The sequence below is a fragment of the Octodon degus genome, unplaced genomic scaffold, assembly GCF_000260255.1.
Source record: "Octodon degus isolate 3935 unplaced genomic scaffold, OctDeg1.0 scaffold00106, whole genome shotgun sequence".
Lineage (NCBI taxonomy): Eukaryota > Metazoa > Chordata > Mammalia > Rodentia > Octodontidae > Octodon > Octodon degus.
In genome coordinates, this window is record NW_004524682.1 from 8,621,663 (window position 1) to 8,634,300 (window position 12,638).

The 12,638-nt window shown below is 39.0% G+C and overlaps 1 pseudogene; it reads right to left on the bottom strand.

Moving 5' to 3' along the window:
- Window positions 1-10,995: 10,995 nt before the first annotated feature.
- Window positions 10,996-12,362, bottom strand: LOC105743207 (annotated as a pseudogene).
- Between the last annotated feature and the right edge of the window lie 276 nt (window positions 12,363-12,638).

Below are 12,638 nucleotides of genomic sequence, written 5' to 3' on the forward strand. Positions count from 1 at the left end.
CCCATTGGATAAGATCCCTCAAGGACACATTTTTAGCTTAGAACGTAAACCTCTTTCTTTTGCTTTGCAGTGTGGTGGTTCATGTTTTGCTGCCACCCGAGACATCATTTTGTCTCTAAGTTGCCATTAAATTGTAATTCCTAATTCCAGATCTGTCTGCCTCTTCCTCCAGTGGCACAGAACCGTTCACCTTTGGCAGTCAGCTCTCATACACTGCGACCAGGCTTTTCCAAAATAGCATGCTGAAAAGGAGATTTAACCCTGATGTAGTGTATCTACTGCAGTGGATGTTGTGATATGTACCACAGAGAGTTCCAGACAAGGACAAAGAGCTTTTTGTTTGTTTGTTTTCTTTTATCTTTATTTTGTCTCTTTTAGGTCTTGGGGAGTAGCAAAACAGACAGTTCTCAGATGTCCTTCAGCCTCAAGGACTGCATCAAGTGAAAGTGGAGCTTTGTCTGGTAGAGTAATGCATTTCCTCCTGTCTGAACCCATAAGTGATCAACATGAGCCAATGAACTTTTCCTCCAAATCCAGACAACTGAACTGCCATCTAAGCTTTAGGGATCCTTGTACGCCGGTTCCTAAACATTTCATTGAAATTACACCACAGCACAGGAACTTGCCCTGACAAACCATGGCTCCTTCCTTTTCTTCCACAGGTACCGATTCCAACGAAACAATTTCAGATCTATCTTTTAAGTGGTTCCCTTATCTCACAATGTACCTCTGAGGGAAAACAAACTACATTGTCATTTATTCATTCAAAAATATATGTATGTGCACTATTTTATGTGAAAGGCATAGTTTTAAGTATGGTTGAACTATAAAAATGAAGCAGGAACTATTTTTGTACAGGGGCTAATTAAATAAATGTATGAATCACTGACTGCTTAGTTCATGCACAAGTAAGTGACATGGGAATTCAGATACAGAAACTATTTTCTAGCTCCAATGGACATTTTTGGCTTCTTTAAGACATAAGCATGTTTTTATAGACTTTTTGCTACCCTACTGTATCCACTGACTTGAACAAAATTGGCATTCAGCCTGTAATTGTTCAATCAATCCCATCTTGGTTTGATCTGAAAAAAAAAATCCACAAGAAACATTCAATAGAGGCTCCCTCACACAATGACTTAGAGTAACTACAAATTAATGTCAGTGCTCAGGGAGTCATTTTATCCCAGGGGCTTATTTATTACTAAGAATAAGAATTATAGCTAAATGACTATGAGGCAGAAATGTCAGTGCTACAATCTGAAACAGTGCCGGGGTTCACTCTGAAAGGAACAACATTCATAATTTCAAAGACTCTCTAATTGATTAGTTCAGCTTCCTAGACAGGTAGGATCTGCCTTCCATTTACAGTCATGCAGAAGCTAATTTGTTCTGTGTTTTTTCAAATCCTAATTTGCTTCATCTGTAACATAACCTTCATGTAAGGCTAATGAAAAAAAAAACTCTTACTTATCTACTTTATACAGCAAGTTGTTTCAGAATTTTTGAGGTGATTATTTGGGTCACACTACATGCTTAGACCAAAGGAAAGATCGTTGTGTGTCAATGTCTTACAGCATTAGCAAATTTATCCAAAAATAATCCTGTGTTAGACAAGCAAATACAAATGTAGTTCAATAGTTGTCAAAAAAAGTACACAAGTAATTGCGGAATGTATGGTTGAGTAATTTTTTTAGTTTTCTTAGAAAATGATTTTACTAAAAATTCTGCTTTACTGAATATTAATATTTATTAAATACATCTTTTGCACTTAACACTATCAATGGGACAATGATATTATAGAGATATTTTTTCAGAAAATGAATGTTGAAAACTAAGAAAAAATAATTACCATTAATTTTTAGGAAACTATATTCAGTGGCAAAATTAAATGTGTGTACTTAAATAATTACAGTAAATTTTGAATATACCAAAATAAAAGCTTAGTGATAGTAATTTCACATTCAGGCTAACATTCAATAAACATTTGAAATTTAGTTTCACCCTTAATACCTGCAAAATTTCTTTGTGAGCTTTCAGTTCTATTCCTTGCTGTCCACTCAATTAGTTTGGAATTCCTTAATTAGAGAACAGTTAACTAATGACTCACAAGTGATTTATGACATCAAAGATGCCAAAATAATTCTTTACAAAATGTTATTTCTATAAGCTTAGATATGGATGCCCACATTTTTCTTTTGTTGTAGTAGACTTGATAGCTACTTTGCTAAAATAGTTTTTTTTACTCTTATAAATTCACAAAAACCATCAGAAACAAATAAATCATTCCAAAAATCTTAGTGCTTCAAAATTAAAAAAATAATGATGTACAATATATATCACGTACCTACTAGCCATTTTTGTTTTAAATGAACTGAGGTTACCACTTTTCTTTGAGATGATTTTTCTCATTTCCTACTGCCTTGAATATCAGAGAACTTGAAGATCCTCATTATCTCCCCCTTCCCACAGTTATTTTCTCACTGTTCTCTCACCAACCCCCTGGCCTCCAACACACACCTACTGCACTCGGGTCACTGTCATTTCCTCAACATAGCTGCTGTTGCAATCTCAATCCTGTTACCAGTAGCAGTTATCCTTCCAATCAACTGGAGACTCCGTGTTTTGACGTTGTATTCCCTCCCATGAATTTCTTCTCCAATCTATATGACTTTAGTTGTATCCTCATTTCATATACTGGCATAGGTGCTGCTATAAATGCTTACAACTCTGCCCACTACAGGATCAATTATGCATGTAATCTTTGAATACCAGCTCTAGTTTTCCAGAATATTTTCTATCCATTCATTAAAGACCTCATGAGTACCTACAATTCAGTGATATTGCTGCATTTTCTTTGGAAGCATCTACCCTAAATATTCTGAAAGTACATGCCCCACCTGCTCCATATGTTAACCTCCATCACTCACCTTTAAATTCCATAAACCTATCATCCAACTGTATTATATGTCTTCTTTTACCATTCTTTGTTGGGTCAAAATCAAATACTCCATTTATTTATGAATGGCTGGAGAACAGCTCTAAAAAGAAAACAGTCTGATCTCTCTTTACTTTTATGCTTCGCATCAGGTACTCTACAGTGGTTTCTGGTAACAGACCCACATTTCTCTAACTCAGTTATTGTTCTGGTTTTCTAGATATCTACTTCACTGCCTAGTTCATTATCTTTAAACTTTCAACCCTAGATGAAAGTCTTCTGTCTGACAACTTTGCTTCTATTTACACTGAAGAAATAAAAATACAAAGACAATTCTTCAAAATCTTCTTGTGCAATTGTTCTTGCTTGGTTCTGTAGATAAAATATATTTTATCTCCTATATTACTGTGGCCCTTTTATCTATTTTGGACTTTTCATTTTCATGTTCTTTAGAACATGTCTTATCAATCAATCTCCTACTTTCTCTGTTTTTTTCTAACTCTGTCTCTTTCAGTTTTTTTATTTTTCTTTCACATTCTCTCTGTCTCTGTCTCACTCTTCTATTCTTGAGAAAGTGTACCTTGTGGGAAATGAGAAATACCTCCAGTGTCTACAATTGAGATGATCCAGTTAAGTTTTGTAAAATTTATTTTATTTTTCAAAGAAGAAAGTAACTCATTTTTTTGTTTTATTGAGAAACAAATATCAATGAGACATTTTCAAAACTGATTAATAGGACACTTTGAATAGTTAATACATTGTACATTGTTATCTTCTTAGTCGTTATCCATAGGATAATATGCAGACATAATATCCTGTCCAAACACTATTGGTACAAATCTTTCTTCTCATTGAATTAAGCAGAAGTAGCTGTACATCTACCTTAACTATTCTGCATATACAGATACAAAATGTCCTTCCTTTGTATCCCCCCTCTTTTTTTTTTTTTTTAGTTATGACAGAAATAGGTATTCCCTTGGCATCTAAATACTATAGGTGTGTGAATTCAGCAAAACAATCCAGCAGTCCACAATAGTAGTGGGTTATCCACAAAAGTTGTTGACTTGAGCATTTCACAGCTCAGCATATTAATACGGCTTTACTTTATATACCTCGCTTTTATACTTTTCTGCTGGATGGTTAAGACCAAGATAAAGCAAGACCTGTATAACTAAAAATGTAACTTTTGTATCTGATGAGGTCAGGCAAGTCCCTTCAGGATTTATCCTGTAACCGTGTACCGCAGTTTGCAGATCCTTTGTCAGTGTCAGCCATGTGGATGAGTCACAGCCATTACTTGACCAATTTGAAAGAATGTTTTCTCTCCAGGTGACTCTCTTTAGGCAAACTCTACATCATCGATCAAGGAGATTATGGGGCCACAGAGCAATGTGATCAATGACGTAGAGTAATTCACTGTTGCTCCTGTCTTTATTTGTCCTGTCTCATCAGTATCCTGATATACTAGTGGAATAGGATAGACTTAATTATGAATTGGTCAAACAATTTGTGACAGTTTGCTATTTCAATTTTAGGTGAATTGGACATGTTTAGGTAAATAATATTGTACATTTTATGAAACCAGGCAAAATAAATGTTTTAATATTAACCAAAGAGATTTTGGCCAGAGTTAAGTACTAGAGACATAAAAAGGACACAACTGTGTTTTGTATCTTCTCCAACAGCTTCCCAACTTTTTTGCTATAGGTGTATGTTTCTCTTTATGTACTTTTTCTCTCAATTCTTCTGAAATAGAATTAAATGAGTGTTAGTTTCCTACTCTTGAGTTATCCTGATCAGTCCATGGATTTTGGTTTGTGCTAATGGCACAAGTGAACAGTGGAAAACTTGAATTAGGATGGGCTGAGTAAATTTATTATCATGATTTTAGATGGTATAGTCATAAGAGAGATTTTTCTTCCTTAGGACTTCATAAGGCTGTAGAAGATTAATAGTGGTTACTATCAGTGATTACAATGGTTTCTTTACCAATACACAGGAAAAATCTTCTGCTCACTGATCAATACATTGGAAATGTAAAGAAACATGCATTACTAAGGCTATTACATGAGTCCATGGGTTTAGTTGCTTCTCGGGACTTCTTCCCTAAGCAACTCTCAGTTATTTGTGTCAACAGGTTTCAAGATTAAGTTAGATCTTTATCACTTATGGAAGGAAGAGTAACAATTGCTTCATGTACACAAATAAAGTAGAGGAACAACGGACACTTCCTTTACAGACTGAAGTGTTAGATTTGTGGCATTTTCTCTGCATGTTGCAGCTGCTTAAGAACTGTGACTCTACATGATTTGTTTTCTTTAAGATAGCTGGATTTTTATCTGTGGCACTGTTTGGCTATTACACATCTGAGAAAGGAAAGCATGCGAACACTAAATCATAGACTACTAAGCAGCACAATCATCTGCCTCCTCAATTTTCTTAATGCTTTCCTAGAGACTCATCTTTCCCTAATTTCTGAGTGTCCACCATTACTGCCAGCAGTTTGTGTTTCAGGACGTGATACTTGTGCATGTCATTGTTGGTGGTTTATAGGACACATGGGACAAATGTGACATAAACATTTCTCCCTCTGGAAAATCTATTCCTCTTATCAATAATGATTGTTTAAATATTAACTCTCAAAAGGAGTAGGAGATTCTTTCTTGGAAATTTAAAATTTGGAACTAGGGAAAGAAAATTATTTGGGGGCAGCAGAAAAAAATCCCTAAATTTTAGGTTCTATGGGACTTCTTGTTTCAACATTAGTTCACAAAGGCAGATTCAAGAGAATCTAGCAAATAACCTAAGAGAAATGTCAGAAAAATAATATGATCCCTTGCTTCTTCACAAGAACTATTCTCCTGTTTTGTTCCTAAAGCCCTTAGTGAATTTTATAAAATATTTCAAGGCCTTTTCAATAAATCTTTTTAGTTTTGCTTTGGCTTCTGTTAGGATCCTGTATTTTTTGACCAAAAATAAGCCTCATCATGGGATAGTTTGATACCAGTAAAGCAGGATATCCACTAAGTGATATAGAAGGCCTAGAGCTATATATCAACAAGGCTGCTGGATCAAATTTGTCTTCATATTTTAGTGGACAAGGGAAGAAAGAAAAATGACAAAAATCAGATAAAAATGTCCTAGAAAATGAAATAATGTTATTTTTTAATTTAGAAATTTATTATTTAATCCACAAGCTTCATATAGCTTTAGTTTAAAAACAAAAACAAACAAACAAACAAAAACCCAAGACAGTGAAACCAAGACACTATTTCAAAGTCTGGGCCCTTCTTCCAGCTTCCAAATACAAGAGCTCTGAACATTATATAACCCAATTTGAAGAATAAGGTAAAAATAGGAATGGAGTCATGACATTCAAGAAAACAAAGATTTCCTATAACCGAAGGATCCATCCATCCTTTCTTGAATGACTTAACTGCCTTTATAAGCAAGGGGAGAAGGAGGAGGTGGGGGCTGCTGAAGAGGGAGGGAGGAGAGAAAGGAAACCCAGAACAGAGTGGAATCCAGTTCCAGTATTCTGAATCAACGTGACACAGATACCTATAAGCTTAGTGTCTGGGAAAATAAGCTTTCATTTTTCTGTCTTAACCTGGAGCTTGAACCCTGATTCCTTTCACTAGCGATTCCACAGGTAATGGGGAAGACTGTGGTACTGGAACATCCACTTATGCTTCTGTGGTACGCCAACAGGGGTCTGATTCTGGACTAGCTTGCAAACAATGCAAGGTTGGAAACAGAACTTAAATGGGTGAGACCACTCAAATAAGAAAAAGTAAATAAAAATGAAAAGGAAACAGGGGAAAACCTTCCTGGGGATAGCAAGAGGGGATTTAAAGAAATAAGAATGTCAACAATACGTAAGCCCCTTTTTTTTTTTAAAAAAAAGAGATATTTTTGGCTTAAAATATTTTACTCTAAATGAATTTATGTCATCTATCAATGAAAAAATGTCACTAATGCACTGTGGATACCTTTTGCAATGTAAAATGCATGCCCCCCTTTTTTTATATGGTGAACTTCAACCTAGCAATTATTACAACAAATGTTATAGTCTAAAGCTCAAATACATTTTAGCAATTCTCAAATTGAATTGAAGGGCCAGCTAAATAACTCAGAGGATTAAAACCCCTACAAGCAGGAGGAGGAGCGAGAGGTTCAATCCTGGGGCCTGCCATGTCGACCCTGCCCCCAGGGCTGGCTGAGACTGGGCGTGGTGGTGCATGCCTGTAATCCTAGCTCTTGGGAGACTGTATACAGGTGGATCAGTACACATAAAAAGGGGAGATAAATAAAGGACCATTATGTAGTGAAAAAATTATGTATATCTGTATATACAAAATAATTAGTATAGATATACAGATACTTTCTCTTAGCTCAATAAGAAAATTTTGAACTAATAGTGTTTAGACAAGATATCATGTCTGCATTTTGTACTATGAATAATTACTCCAAAGACAACAATATACAATGTATTAATTATTGTAACTGTCCTACTAACCTGTTTTGAAACTGCCTCATTGCTACTCCTTTCTCAATAAAATTAATATAAAAAATTTAAAAAATATCAGGTGGATCACTAGGAGTCTGATCTAGCAGTGAGATGCTGAACACCCTGTAGACCCTTCCCTAAAATACAAAAAAAAAAAAAAAAAAAAAGAAGGAAGAAAGAAAGAAAGAAAGAAAGAAAAAACGAAAGAAAAGAAAAAAAGAAAGAAATTGAATTGAGTTCAAACCAAATAAAATTCGCATCCTAACCAACATTCCCCCCACGACTGAGGGGACACCTGAGCCTTCTGCATGGATCACAGAGCCTTTTCCCGCAGGTGCTTCTCTGAGTGGTCCAGGTCCTCTTCAGCTTTCAGTCTCCTTCTTGGGCAGGGTGCTGCCTCAGGTTCTACCTGTGCCGATGTGGTTGTGGCAGCAGCTAACAGCCGCAGGGGTGGCAGGAGCCGCAGCGGTTGCAGCCACAACCTTTTCCTTCTTGTGTTTTTTGTGCTTCTTGTGTTTCTTATCCTTTAATGTTTCATTCCTTCTTCTTCTTTTTCTTCCCACCTCCTTCCTGATCGGAATTCCGGGCTGGTGATGGGCTTGTTGTGGAGCTCTTAGCCTTCCTGGCCTGCGCCGCGGGGGACCAGTTTGTGGAGGGCGACTGAGGCTGGACAGGGGATGCGGGCGCTGGGGGCTTCTTAGCCGCTGGCTCGGGAGACCTAGAGACAGACTGCGAGGACGGAGCCCGTCTTAGGACTGCAGGCTCCACGAGGCAGCCTTTTTTGTCGTTTTAAGTTCTGGAGTTCTGGAGACTCTCTAATGGGCCTGGTGCTCAGAGGTGGGGGCCGCCTTCTTTGGGGTGAGGCCGGCGTTCCTCTTTATCGAGTGGAGGACTTGAGGTCTGAGGAGCTCGAGGCTGCGGTGAGGGAGAAGGCTGTTTGTTTGGTTGTGGTTGCCAGGCCTTCCTGGTAGCGTGGCGCGGAATAGACCCTTTCCTAGGCGCTGATGAGACAGAAAGGGAGCGTCTCTTTCCGGCGGGGGAGCGTCTCGGTTTGGAAGGCGGAGAGGGGGAGACCTGAGCTTTGGTGCTGGGACGCCGACGCCCTTCTCTTGGGAGGGCGGCGGGGGGGGGGGCAGCGGTCCTTCGCTTTGGAGGTGGAGAAGGAGAGCACCGCCTCTGCATGGGGGGTGGACAGCATCTTCTTGGGCCAGTGAGCGCCGCCTAGGGGAGGCGTCCTTCATCCTGGCGGAGGTGCGGGGACCTGCGCCAGGTGGAGGCGCTGTGCTGGCGAGCGCGGCTCCCAGGGGGCGGAGGGAGGCCCTTCTCCGTCTACCCAGAGCGGGGTCTCCTCAGGCGCTTTGGTAGTGATGGAGACGCGCTCCGGTAAGCAAAGGTCTCACCCGTCCGCCCACCTCACCATCTTTCACACCCATGCGCTTGAGCCGCTCTTCTTCAGAGGAAGAGGGGGAGCCGGAGTCAGATGAGACCGCTGGTTCTGCCGTGTGTCCCGGCGTCTCTGCTGCACAGAACCAGCTGCTGCCGTTTTGCCAACTTTGTCTTCTTCAGATGCAGATAACTGTACTCCTCTAGGCTTTGGTGCTGGTGGTTGAAATTCTCTTTTCTCAGTACTCTTATGTTGTCACTGATGTTCTCCCCGGAGACACAGAAACGGCTTTTTCTTGGATGGTTTGACTGCTGGGGTGTTGGGGAATGATGCGTTTTTGGTGGTAGAGTAGCTGGCGGGGATGGCCTGCGCCCTCTCCTAGGAGGGTTTGCTGAAGGAGATAACCTACGAGCTTTTCGAGGGGGGCTGGATGTTCTCTTGGGGGGTTTCTTTGGTGGTGACCGGGAACGAGATGAGGAGGACGACGAGTGCTCCAGACAGCGATGCTGACGACCGCCTCCTTCATCTTACTGGTAAGATCTGCTCCTTCTATGCCTCAGAGAAGGTGGCATGCGTCTTGGTGGGCTTCTTCTTCGAGGAGATGGTCTCCTGCTTGGGCTTGGCCGCCTTCTGGGTGAACATGGTCTTGATCCGGGCCTATGGCCTCTTCTTGTTCGAGTATGAGGAGAGCACGAACGGGTCCGTGACCTTGATTTGGAACGTGACCGAGATCTTGGCCGGGTCTTTTCTTTGGAACATTTTTTCCAGGGTAGGTTCTTTAGGTTCTGGCATGGGTTCGGGATTGGGAAATTTCAGGCTGTCTCTAGTAAATGTGGCCTCTTGTACTGAAATTTCTTTTCATCTCACTAAAGTCCAAGGAGCTCTGGAGTTCTTTCCTTCTTTTCGGGAGCAGGGGAAGGACTCCGGCTCTTGGTTCTGTGTTGGGGAGATCGAGAATAACTGCACTTTCTCTTCTGACGGGGGAACATCATCTTCTAGGGGAAGGAGATCTGGATTTGAGTCTTCTTGGGCTTCGGCACCGCTCCTTTTTTTCTCTGTTGCTTTTTTTCTTCCTTATCTCTCTTATCTTTGTCTTCATTCAGCTTTTTCATCAGTGCCAGTTTTTCTCGTTCGATCTGTCTCTGTTTTAATTTTTCTCTTTTTTTACTTCACAACATTGTTTATCATGTGAATTTTGTACAATACAAACAAAAATACAGAAATACAATATATGGATAGAGGCAAATGCAGAATGGCGACTTTTCTCCTCGGGATGCCGTGATGTCCATTTCTAGTAAAATAAAGAGATTGTGTATAGGTAGATGCAGGGTGGACGTTAGCTTCACTATCTGCCTAGACATGATCTATAAATGCATTTCCCCTGCTATTTACCATAAAGTGTAAAAAGGGAGTTAAAGGAAAGTTTCCTTGTTAGTTTCTACCATATGAATGATGCTATATTCTATTTTAGCAGGGCCAGTATATGGAATATATCTAAATTAAATGTTATATAAAAATGAAGCAGCAATGAGATTCTGGCTAAAGAATTATTATTTTCTCTAAATGAAAATATATACTTAAAAGAATACAAAACAAACAAAAAATAGTTGTTATAAAAAGCTCTAAGTGTACTGTAAACATATAGATTTTTTCCATGTGTACTTTTAAAGAATGGAAGTGTCAAAAATAGGATCAACTGTGTTAGACTAAATTACATCATTGTGTAGGCTGCACTGAATGGAACCTCTGTATTATAATTATCGTAGAGAAGCATAGTTTGTTTCATATTATGGCAAATTATCCTCAATGAAAACCTTCCAGAGTTCTTTTGTTTTGGAATATTCTGTAAACAATCAAACCACCAGAACATGATTGTATAACAGTAAAATGTTCTTTTGTATTAAATTGAAGTCATCTGTTTAATCATAAAAAAGAAAAGAAAATACAGAATTTTACAAAGAGCTGTTATTTTCTAAGTACACAGCACCCTAGACAATTCAAGGCATCTTAATTCCATCAAGAACAACAAAAAATATTTTCGTCATGCTGTTAAATCCATCATTATGGATTTAAAAAGGATGCAAATTGGTCAAATGGATCCAACAAACACTGATGTCCAAGCTGGCATATTGGCAACTAATTGAATGGTGGTCAGCAGAGAGTTTAAAAGATCTTTCCTTTATTCTTGTCCTTTTCTAAGGTTCTTGAAGGGTTCCATTGCTCTAAAATACATTGCTGAGCTTCCCAGTTTGCTATCTCTTCCTCAAACTGATGACGTTTCTCCTCTAATTCGTTGTGTTTTGCTTCCAAATTCTTTTTCATTTGCTCATGGCATCGCTGGAGCTCAGCTTCATAGTCCTTTAGTTTTTGAACTTTCTCTTTGACCTTCATCTCAAACATCCACTCTATCTCCATCTCCCTCTTCTTCATCTTGGCTACATGCTCCCTTCTTTATTCTGTCATCTGTGCCAGAGGGCTCTTAGTAAGATGCCTTTTGTTCTTGTTGTTGTCTACTCCACTGTAAGTGATAGCTGCCAGTTTTCTGCTTCTGTAGTTCTCATAGTGCACATTATTAGTGGCATCTTTCAAGTCCTACATAGGCATCCTTATCAACATATATCTTAGAATTGTAAAATCACAATGTGCACCATTTTCAACTTCAGCCACATCGCATGGGTACTGCCTTTGCCTGACCCTTTTGCCATTAAGTTCGATGGTAGTATTGGTGCCCATCACAGCAAGAGGTAAGTGGCCTTTTATCTTTTAAACCAGCTTATTTTCTTCTTCATCATCTGTTTTTGGAAATTCATATATTTTAATTTTATGTTCTTGGATTTCTTTCATTATCTGTTTTGTAAACTGTTGACATTCCTTGGCATGAGTGTGTCAGCTTTGGCAAACAGTGGGATGATACTCACTTTCTTGTGCAAGCTCTTCATAAACTCAATATGCAAATCTGTGTCTTGAAGGAGCAATGAAGTATAAGCAACACTGCACCCTGTTATCAGGCATCTGACGTCTGTTCACATGTGATTCTGTGTTTAGGTAATTCTCAAATTTACTATCAATGGAGTTGATCTTAGGCTTCCAGCAATTAATATTATTTTTTAATTTTTTTTTGGTGGAACCGGGGATTGAACTCAGGCCCTTGCACTTGCCAGGGAAGCACTTATTCTACTGAGCCATCTCCCCGGCCAACAATTACTATTATTAACCGTATCTCCAATTCCTGGGGCATCAACTATTGTGAGCAGTAACTGAACATCACCTTCTTTGACTAAAACTTTGGATTGTTCCACCTGTGCAGTCTTTTTTACTATATGGGAAGGACCTGGATACTCTAGAGAATACAAATCTGTAAGGAATAATGAGTTTATTAATGTTGACTTTAGCAATCTAAATTGACCTACTATCATAAGTGTAAATTCAAACCCTCTCTTCACTGATTTTCTATATATTTGATTTGGGAGATTGGCAAATCCCATATAGACTTCAAGGTTCTTCAGTTGAGCCATGGTGCCACCATGGATGTTTCTCACTTCTTTCTTTAGTTCTAGGAAAGCAGAAGGGATTCCAGTGATGTTTTCTTGTGCCCTTAACAGCAGGGGTCAAAGTTATCCAATAAATTCTCTAGCATTTTTCCCATTCAAAAACCCAGTCAGTGGCCGTAACTCATCCATATGGCTGACACTGACAAAGGATCTACAAACTGTGGTATAGGGTTTCAGGGTAAATCCTGAGGGGATTTGACTGGCCTTGTCAGCTATGAAGTTACATTTATTGTTATATAGGTCTTGCTTTATCTT